The sequence below is a fragment of the Magallana gigas genome, chromosome 6 (assembly GCF_963853765.1).
Source record: "Magallana gigas chromosome 6, xbMagGiga1.1, whole genome shotgun sequence".
In the NCBI taxonomy this organism is placed as follows: Eukaryota; Metazoa; Mollusca; class Bivalvia; order Ostreida; family Ostreidae; genus Magallana; species Magallana gigas.
The window spans coordinates 33628165-33639803 of NC_088858.1; the positions used below are offsets into that span (position 1 = coordinate 33628165).

At 33.2% G+C, this 11639-nt stretch overlaps 1 long non-coding RNA gene across 2 annotated transcripts; it reads left to right on the plus strand.

The window, feature by feature from the left end:
* The first annotated feature begins 1974 nt into the window (after positions 1–1974).
* LOC109621157 (uncharacterized) lies at positions 1975–11250 on the plus strand. Of its 2 annotated transcripts, none has more exons than XR_004601436.2 (3): positions 1975–2249; positions 2854–2986; positions 10913–11250. It is a non-coding gene; the product is annotated as an uncharacterized lncRNA (long non-coding RNA). The 2 variants fall into 2 exon arrangements; XR_010714871.1 differs by having other exon boundaries at positions 1979–2249; positions 2857–2986.
* The last annotated feature ends 389 nt before the right edge of the window (positions 11251–11639 follow it).

Below are 11639 nucleotides of genomic sequence, written 5' to 3' on the forward strand. Positions count from 1 at the left end.
AGATATACTAGTATCGGGCGAGGATTTTTTGAAATATTTTGCTTTAATACTGAGTAATTGTGGGTTTTTTTATTCGTCTTTTTTATTTGGGGGGGGGGGGTGGCGAGGAATTAATATTAATTTCATTATTTTTAAGAGAAATAAAAATTTCTTTTTCTTTTTTAAATCAGTTATTCATGTTAATATTGTCTTTGATTCTTCTGAATACCTTTTCATAGTTTACACTTAGAACAAAACTTGCCTCTGACATGTCTGGAATTGATTTTTACAATTGCTATGAGCAAATAAAATGTGCATGCTTATTTCATTGTTTGGTTGTTTTTTATTAAATTAACTTTTATTCAAAAGTACGCTTCCTCATTTTTTTCCCATTTTGATGGCATATTTTTCTCTTAAAAACATTCTATTTGATGCAGCTCTATTGCCTCTGTCCAATCTACAACATAAAAAATTAAATTGTGCTATACCGTTTATGCAAATAGTAAGTAAGTAAGTAAGTAAATCATTTATTATAGTGACATGTGCATTTTGCATGTTACAATAATACAGTGAAACAATAATACAAGATAATAGCACCCGGCCCATCGGACCTATATGTCACTGGTTATATAAATTACATATTTAAAAGTCAACGTGAAAATTTTGATTGTCTTAGTTTTAGAGCATTAATAATAAATTGAGAGCATTGCCGGGGATAAGTACATACTAAAGTTCTGAATAATTCAAATTCTTCATAATTTGTTGAGCCAGTGGTATTTCTAATAAGTAAATTTCGTAAATCATTATATAATGTACATTTTAGGATGAAGTGAATTTCATTTTCATTTAAATTACAAAAAACACAGAGTCTGTCAGTTAAAGGTTCATTTCGAAAGCGTCCAGTTTCAACACGTAAAGGGAGAATTCCACATCGGAGCTGAGCTAGGGCAGATCTTTGATTTTTTGGAATGTTCATGAGAAGATAATTTTCTGTTGAGAAGTTTTGCTTTAGGAGACGGTAAGTTCTGAGTTTGGGAGAGTTTTGAAGATTTGCGAACCAAATGTTTTCTGATGTCGAGTGTTGGTTTTGGATAAAAAGTTGGACGTCACAGCATATTGCGTTAGTATAGATATTTGACATGTTCACGGAATTTAGCACAGCTTTTAGTTGGCAGTTCCATCCCCTTTCGTTGTTAAGGCATTGATCCCAGATGAAAACTTGTTTTGCCGTCCTGTTGTTGTCCATTGTCTGAAATTTGTTCCAAAGGCGGACCATATTAGATTTGTGTCTGGAGCTAGCAGGGGCCCATCCGGTTTCTCCTCGTACGGCTAGTAATGGTGCTAAACGATGTGTTCCCAGGAAATATCTTTATATTTCTACATTTTGAAATGCAAATTTTCAAGATATCATTTTAATGCTTGAAATTTTGGAGAAAAGTATAGGGCGAACAAAATAAATCTCCCAACATAACTTTAGAATTTCTGCTTCAACTTTTCTATCACAAGGGCATTAAAAAAAAATAGTTAACCGCCTGTTACATTTTCATTCCTAATACCGCATTCACGCCATATCTGGAAATCAAACACAGCGACAGTACAAAAACTCCGCAAATGCATGGCAAACACTCGATGTTTGGATGATGGTAGACCCTCATTATGAAAAAGTCTATTTGTTGTTTCTATAAAAAAGGTTTAAAAAAGATGAGATACTTTTTAAAACATTTTTTGCAATGATTCGCTACATTCATAGCCTGCATAAATCATGAAAGATGGCACTTTATTCTTTAAGTTCTATCTTTTAAAAAATTAATTATAAAGAATTATAGTAAATGTTTCTATATTGTGGTTAGTGTACGTTATATGAAAAAAAAAAACCAGCCAAGTATTCTTATATGAAAATTTGAGTCAAGCCATCGTCATGATTATTTCGTGCAGTCCGTGATTTTGTTAGGTTGCTGAAGCTTTCGATCGATCGATAAACTGGTTAGAACTGGATCGTGTAAATTACAGCTCTGCTAGATTGACGTCTGCTCTGTCTAAAATCCATTGGCTCCATGGTCAGTGGTTGATTGTCCACGCAACAAATGTGCCCATGATGATCGCTCACTGCACGGTCGACATCACTGTACACGTGACCAAGAGCCAAGGACCACGCATTGTTCTGAGCAGTCTTCGAGGGCAGCAGACGTTAATTAACCATACACGGTCTACAAGAACAGGTTCCCGCTTGGAAATTTGCCTTCGTTTGAAATCCTGGTAAAACTCAAAAGGTACGTACATAGAAATTCAAATTATACTAATTATGCTTTATATGTTTGCTTTTTACAGCTTTTTATGGCATTTGACAATTTATTTTGGCGTTTATCAGTCTGTTCAATAATCAAACGCTTTTAATTCTTCTATTTATGAATAAAAAGAATTTCTCAATCTGTTGGATATAGTTATCACAGATTTATAACAGATTTATAAATGATACGTATGGCCTGTAAAACTTACTATATAGCAACATCTCATGAACTTATGAAACTTTGGGGGGGGGGGGGTAATTTTGTTAAATGGGAAAGATCGGACGCTTGTTTTCGGTAATTTTACTGTGTTAATGTAACGTTTCCTTTTTTCGGGGGCGGGGGTGGGTGGGTGGGTGGGAGGGAGTACCCCCTGACAATCTAATTAAAATTAGAACTTCCATCCGCTCCCCGATTTTCGATATGTCCACGCGACATATTGAAAACCGGGGAGCGGATGGAAGTTCTAATCTTGATTAGATTGCTTTACATGCAACTAACATGACTATGAACTATGTGCTTTACAGTTTTATAAAAAAAAAATCTTTTTTTCAAATTGCATTCTTTTTTTTGTATTACATGTCTGGAGAAGAAATCCCTTATTATTTTCCCACCTGTGCTGAAACCGACAACATTTGACGGAACAAAGCTGAGAAATGCGATTTGAAATCCCCCGTTAAGGGAAGACAATACCAATGGCAATGCAACTCGGGCCTTCAACTGTAAGTTACGTCATGTACTTAAGTTTGTTACATTGCTTTAGTTATGATCAGACACGCAGCATCTGGTTAGGATTGGGAGGGGCACAGGTAGGGGAGGACATCCCCATTTTTTTAAACTTAATATTTTTCTTTTATATATATACACATCGTAGCTTTAAAGCTGCATGGTCCGATTTTTTCGCTATTGCAGTATCAAATTATTTTCCAGTTGTAAACCAATTATCTTAGAAAGTTATAGACTTTCGCCTATTTACACTAGCAGAATCGGTTTCTCTTCAAAGTTAGAAATATTCAAAGTAAATAAAATAATTTCTTTGTGGGCATACAAAAAAAAACCCCAAACCAAACTGCATCATGGGAATGTTTGGAAAAAGATTTGTACACCATTTTTCCATTGAAACTTGGCTTAATTAATTGATCGGGAAAATCACTGCAATGTCTTAATTGATATACATACTTAGCAAAGCCATCGTGTAAAAACAGTCACAAAATTTGGTATAAAATCGGACCAAGCAGCTTTAAATGATTTTTGTTTAATGACACCCTCTAAAGCACTAGGGATTTGTTGATTGCCGAAGTTGGGTTAGTTTTGTGTTTAAATTTGCTGATCTTGTTTGTTTGCTTATAAAATTCGTGTAAGCCCCCTAACCCCCCCCCCCTCCCACTTTCAAAAACGATGTTACACATACACGTAAATACGTGCCTGATTTTTGTCTGTATACCACCATTTAGATTAATTACATTGATCAAAATTCAGTGCATAGTAGTAAGTAGGAGAAAAGCCATTGAGGAAACATGAATGCTCAAACTTAATACAGTGATAAATTATTTTTTATAAAAAATAAATATTATGGTCAACAGGTGCAGTGGTTTAACCTAAACTAATATGAACATATTTGGTTTGCCCTTGCCCTTGTCCAAAAAAACACGCATGTAAAATCTCTAAATATGCAAGGAGCTTAAATCATCTAAGCAAGAGTTATTCATAATTGCGGATCTAAAGAGAGGGGGTCAGGGAGATCGAGAACCTCACCTCTAGGACCCCCCCCCCCCTGCAGGAAATATTCTTGATTGATTGCATTCAATGATAAAAATTTTAAAGAATTATCTACATATATGTATTTGTATAATGATAATATTATATCAATTTACATGCGAATTGATTTAATGTATAGCTCCAAACGAGTTTTTACTTATATGTAGTATCATTTGTTTTGACAAGTAGGAAATCAATGTCTGAATCAAATCCTTATAATACCTCTCATCAAGACCTTTTTCCCAACGTTTCAATCTATACAGTACACTGGTAAATGCGTGTTGATACAAAATCGATCACCAATTATGATTACTTATTCTTAGGTTTGTTAATTAATTCATCAATAATTAACTTTTTTTAGCTCACCTGAACCGAAGGTTTAAGTGAGCTTTTCCGATCACCTGTTGTCCGGCGTCCGTTCGTCCTTCTGCCCGTCTGTAAAATTTTCACATTTTCGACTTCTCTAAAACCACTGTGCCAAATTTAACAAAACTTAGTACAAAGCATCTTAATGGGAAGATGATTTTAAATTGTTAAAAAAAACCTTTTTAAAAGGGAGATAATTGCGAAACAGGGAGTGTAGGGTGTGTGTCTTTAAAAAATCTTCTCAAGAACCACTGCACCAGAAATGCCAATATTTACAAAAAAGCTTGTTTATAAATATAGTAAAAATTCTAAATTGTAAAAATCGTGACCCCAAAACCAAAACTTGGGCCCCAGGCGAAGTTCAAAGTTTAACATAAATATGAAAAATGTTTTAAAAAATTCTTCTTCTCAAGAACCACTGCACCAGAAATTGCAATATTTACATAAAATCTTGTATGTATAGTGAAAATTGTAAATTGTTAAAACCGTCTCTCCCGGATATACACTGGGGCACGTGAAGGAGTTCAAAGTTTAAAATAGAAGTATATAGGGATAGTTTTTAAAATCTTCTTCTCAAGAACTACAATGCTACAGTATATAAGATTACAATGTAAGCATCCTCAAATAGTGTAGATTCTTAATTATAAAAGCTGTGACCCTCAATCCAATACTGGGGCCCCAGGCGGAGTTCAAAGTTTAACATAGAAATATATATGGAAAATGTTAAAAAATATTCTTCTCCAGAAGTACAATGCTCAGTTTGTGTTATTAATATGCAAGGATCCTCAAATAGTGTTAGATTCTAAATTGTTAAAGCCAACCATAAACCCTGAACCTATACTGGGGCTCCAGAAAGAGGTTCAAAGTTTAAAATAGAAACAGCATATGCTACCAAGTAGAATGTTACAAGCAACTGTTGTTCAGGTGAGCAATGTGGCCCATGGGCATCTTATTAAAAAAATATAATTTAGTTTATTTTCAGGCATAAACATTAGATTTGAAAAAAAACTTCATAAAAACCAAATGATATTAAATTCTTAAATTTTATACAGACATCAAAATTTGGTGAGAGAAGAACTTTCTTGTTGATATTATTGATCGGTGGGGTTTAATTCTACATGTATCCCCCCTTCCCTCTTCATCATACATGTAGTTTTATAACCACAGTTTTATCGTTATAGCTTTGATATGCCCATGCACCGAGGGGGTGCATACTTGCAAACATATACAGTTTCTATATTCAAAATGCACAATGTATTACTGTTTTTGCAAGGTAATTCTTAAGCTTCTTTGAAATTAAATTTTACTAAAGTTTAATTCCAAAGTACTAAAATTCTTGTGACAGATAATGGGCATAATCGAAAATATTGTTTCATTCATGATTATAGAGTTTTTTCGTACAGACGTTAACTATTCGGTCGATCATTTTGTTGTACGCGTGTAATGATACGAAAAAAAATGGGCATAAAAAAATTAACATGATATACATGTATAGAAATACGAAGGAGTTTATTAAATATTGATGAGCAAATACTATCATCACTTATTTACTTACTTGATTTAAATTAAATTAAAATTAAAAATCAAATACAAAAAGGATCGGCAAATAAAATTGGTTTTAAAAGAAGTGAAATTAAGGAATTTATTAACCTCTGCGCTTTGATGAAAAATGTTTTGAAACTCAAACTCAAATCGCAAAATGTGTTCAGACGATTGTGGCTGAATTCATTTGTCTCAAAGGGGCTTTTATCTGAACCATGGTTTGCCCTAAAAGATCACATCAACAACTTATTTTTCTAGGTTCACTTCTAAGTATCATTTTTCAAAACAATCATACCGGCAATTTTTTTTTTATAAATGTTATGGTATAAATTAAACAAATTTTAAATCATATCTTTACTTGTTAAAAAAAAATATGCATCATTTTGGAATTAAATGATAATTAGAAGCTTTTTAGACATACAGGGCATTTATATGTATTCAAAATCGTTGATGTGATTGTTGTGTTTTGGCAAAAATTAAAATTGTTGGTAATATTATTTCGTCTTTTTACATTTAATTAATAAAAATATGCAAATTCTGATAATGACGTTTTGTGAGTTAACAAGCCCATGAAAAAAAAATCATAGTCCTATGGGATCCATTTTCTGAGATGTGAATTTGCATTTTAGGAGAATTATGAGAAACATTTTGAAAAAAACAACAAGTTGCATCTGTCAAGACTCGGATAAGAATATGTTCAAGGTGTTAACCTGAAGAAGAGATTTGCATGACTTTTTTCATTAACTGCAAGGAGAGGGGTTATTATAATTGTGTATTTTATTTTTCTAAAACAGATTTTAAAAAAAAACCCAAACATATGTATTTACTGTTAAGTTCTGAATTTGACATTTTTTCTTTTTTTTTTTTTTTTTTACACTAAAAAAATTGTATCGAGATTGTTTTTATAATTTTAGGAATGCTATATCTTCGCTAACCAAGTGTCCGATTCGTTTTTTTCATCTCCACATAAGAGATGAGATAAGATGATACAATTGCTTTATAAGAACTCAAGTGAGCTTCTCTGATCAAGACTTGTCGTTCCCTGGATCAAATCTTTACGGTTTTATACATTCATCTTGAAACATGTTTGTTTAGATTTTATCTAAGAAATAAACTGAATTTATTAATCCAAATCAAATAAGTATAATATGCCGTGTACTAACTTCATAGGGACCGGTTTTCGTAAAAAGAGAAGAAATATTTTACAGAACCATTGGGATGAAATTGTATGAAAATGAATTTATTCTATATTGCAAAAGTTGTTGAGAATGACATCCTAATATTCATACCCCCCCCCCCCCCCCCCCCCATAACGAAGATTTTGACTCGTCCGTCAGTCTATCAGTCAATCAATAAGTCAGTCGGTCTGTCAGACCTGGTTTTAATTTTTTTTTTTTAACGCAACTCCTCTTAAACCGCAGCATGGACTTTTGTGAATTTTTTGTATGCATTTTGGACACATTATTACCAGGAAATTAGGATTTTGAACCCTTTTGAATTTAGTTTTTTTGTCATAATTATATTGAATATAGTAATGGAATGTTTGTTAGTGCAACTCCTCTTCTACTACTGCATGGAATTTAGAAAAAACTTTGTAGGCATTTAGGACACAATAGGTAGATGTGCATGCATGTTACCACGTTACCACGTACAGTAAAACTCGTCAAGTGCGAACACGGATATAGCGAATTCTCGGATATAGCGAAGTTTGTTTGAGTCCCCGGTAAAATTCTACGGTTATAACAAATTCGGATATCGCGAATTTATGGATATAGCGAACCGAGTTGAGTTCCGTAGAAGTGAATAATAACGAAATTTAACATTTTTTTTTAACAAATCTCTTTACAGTTTAAAAAAAAGTTGGAACTACCATTTTACATAATACTTTGAATGAATTTATTTTCATATAAATTTTTCAATTCACAATCCTATTATTAAAGGTATAAAAGTAATCTATTTTCATTTTAAGCCTCAATTAGCATAAATTTTAGTTTGGTGAAAGAAAACATGTATATAGTGAATTCGCTATAGTTATTATTACTAATTCGTTATATGGATTTAACGAATTATGGATATTATGAAGTTAATCCATTTATCCATAGGACTTCGCTATAACTGAGTTTTATTGTAATCTTCAATCCATTATTTTTTGGGGGGATTTTGGACTTTTTACCTCACCTGAGCTGAAAGCTCAAGTGAGCAATTCTGATCACATTTTGTCTGTCGTCCGTCAGTCTGTCCAGCTGTCCGTCCGTCTGTCTGTAAACTCTTCACATTTTCAACATCTTCTCAAGAACCACTGGGCCAATTTCAACCAAACTTGGCACAAAGCATCCTTAGCCTAAGGGAATTCAAAGTTGTGAAAATTAAGGATCACACCCTTTTGCAAAGGGAGATAATTAGGAATTTATGAAAATTTTCGAGAATTTTTCAAAAATCTTCTTCTCCTGAACCACAAGACCAGGAAAGCTGAAACTTGTGTGAAATCATCCTCAGGTAGTGTAGATACAAAGTTGTGAAAATCATGACTCCCGGGGGTAGGGTGGGGCCACAATAGGGGGGGGAGGGGGGTCGAAGTTTAACATATGAATATATAGAGTGAATCTTTAAAAATCTTCTTCTCAGAAACTAATCAGCCAGGAAAGCTGAAACTTGTGTGAAGGCATCCTCAGGTAGTGTAGATAAAAAGTTGTGAAAATCATGATCCCCAGCGGTATGGTGGGGCCACAATGGGGGGGGGGTCAAAGTTTAACAAAGGAATATTATAGGGTAAATCTTTAAAAATCTTCTTCTCAGAAACTTATCAGCCAGTTAATTTTTATAATTGTTAAGACTTTGGCCCCAGCACAATTCTTTGGCCTCACAAGAAGGTTCAGAGTTTGATGTACGTTTATATCCCATATATAAACTTTTGTTAACTATCTTTTTGAGAACTGCAATACTCAACATATGATATGACTGTAAAATCATCCTGTTAGAAAAGGGACTAATGATTATAAACATAAGAATATCCAGGGGGAAAATGGATTTTATTTATACAGGATCTACATGTATTATTGTACATTGTCCAGATAGTTTGCATTATGACTCCATGAAGCTGATTTTATCATACCTATTGTTCCTCAGGTGAGCGATATGCCCCATAGGCCTCTTGTTAACCTTATCTTTATTTTATATAATTAAAAACAGTCTGTAAGCACAGCTCTTCCTAAAGTGCTGCATGGAATTCAGTGAAACTTTGTAGGCATTAAGGACACATTGTGTAAGTTTCCATTTTCCATGAAATTTTGATTCCATTATTTTTCTGGGAATTTTGGTCCATTTGAATTTAGAATTTTTTTTGTTAAAGACAAAGGTATAGATGTGTTTCTTTGTCAGGAGTTTTGAGCTGATGATTTTTGCGAGTTTTATGCCTTTATCAAACTATTTTAATTGTGCATTTAATGCATTCAAAATTAATATGAGCAGCATTGTTAAGTATAGGAGGGACGGGGTATGTGAACTAACTCACGTTTTGTTTCATTTTTCAAGACAAATGAATTATAAGAAATATATATTAACGAGTAAACTAAGATTTGTACGTAAACCATAGATTTAGACATGGTCCCTGCTTTGCAGAAATCTTATAAATGCATGCAATTTTAAATTTTATTTAAAAAAAAATACATGTATTAAAATAAATAAATAAATGAAAATTGTAAGTAAGGTGAAAGGCACCGGTAAATTCCATTCTGACTTTCTCTGAATCATATTAAGGTGTAATATTAAGGTGTAATATCCCTCTGCTATTAATTTTACCATATCTTTAAAAATCTCATATTGATTTTCATGAAAGTCAATATCAATAGATTCAAATGATACAAAGTTGAAGTGATGAAGCGCTGCTAGATTTTTCAAAAATTGATACTGTGTCTAATCATGATATGAAGAAAACTAGACATACAGTAGTGAATATAAAAAGCAAACTTTTATCATCGCAGCATAAAATTAAAAATACAAACTATATATGAAAATAATATATAGTTATATACATTGCCTATTCATATAAGAAAACTATATGAAGCGCTGCTTTTTAGTTCAGAATAGCACTTTGTTGCATAGGTTTGTATCAAAAATTGCTTCAATTAGCAAGAGTTATCTTTCATTATCATAGACTATTGAAGGTTTTACATACATTCTTTCAGTACATGATAAATTGCTACAGTTTCTAATTAATCAGAAAGGTTTTCTGTTTTTAAATTTGGATAAGATAATAGTACATGTAAATGGATCCATATGTTTTGGAAATGCTAAAAATGTAAACCAGTCTTGAGAGCATTTTGTTGTAACACAAAAAGGGGATCAAATGAATGATCTTCCGGTAATTGGTATCATCTCACTATAGAGATATATTGTCTTAAATAAAATGCAATATTATTATTTTTTAATTTTGTTGTCCAATATCTTTTTTCTCAGATAAGAAAATCCTTATTCAGTTTTAAACAATTGAAATGTTATAAGATTTAAACGATTTAATATTTAAAAAAACAAATTAATCCATTGGGGGAGGGGAAAGGGTATACATGTACATGTATACATTGTCTCATTAAAATTTCGATAAAAATAATTCGCTTCTTGCATTTTTTGGGGGGTAAAAGATTTCTTTACTTTTTTCACTTGCCAAATGTTTGGGTTCAGTTCGTTTTGTTCAAATATTCTTTTTTTATAATTGAATAATAAATAAATGTCGCCTTCCAACATAAATTCGGGCCCAGCACTGCTTCCCTTATTGCTCCATGCCGTAATAATTGTGAGTTAAGAGAAACTAAGTGAGATTATTTTCTACAGAAGTTATCTCTCTTATCAGAGGGATATTTCACCTTAAATAACAACCAAATACGTTTAGAAACAGTGACCAGTGAATTTGAATTTAATTTCTCCATGAATGAGTATCTAACAAAGGAATTCTACATACATGTATTTTATAATTTATATCATTGTAGCTACCGAAGAAAGCTGGACATCAGAACCTATTCACCATAATAGAAGTTATAGTTCATGACCCTCCAAACGCAACTGCTTGTATTAGAATTCTTCGAGACATTAAGATGCTTAATTGCGTGCCTTTGAATTCGGGAAAAATTACAGACTTGAAGAAGAGAAATTCTTGCTACTTATAAAATTTGTACGCATAGACATTCTTGCTTGTATTAAACGATTGACAATGGAACTTATCCATCGTTGGTCTAAAAGAGTGTAATCTATCTAATGTTGAAAGTTTGTTTAAGACTTACATGTATTTACATATTTGAGATTCTATGAATAAAGTTCTTTAGTTTGTTATTTTCTTTGAAAGAGGAAGTTAGTGAGTGGGGGATCAGGGAGACGTTGACCCCCCTCCCCCCACTCATTTGCTCATGACCCTCACTTAAACACTTTCACCCATTCTTTACCTCTCAAAAGCTCTCTTAACCAATTCTACTCTCTTCCCTCCCAATAGGTGAGAGGAGAGTGGAGTGAGAGGAGAATGGGGTGAGAGGAGAGAGTGGGGCGAGAGGAGAGTGGGGCGAAAGAGAGTGGGACAGGAGAGTGGGGTGAGATAGTGTGAAAGTGGGGCATGAGGAGAGAGAGTGGGAATTGGGGCGAGAGGGACTGGGGCAAGAGAGTGGGGCGAGAGGAGAGAGAGAGAGGGGCGAGAGGAGAGAGAGTGGGGGTGAGAGGAGAGTGGGG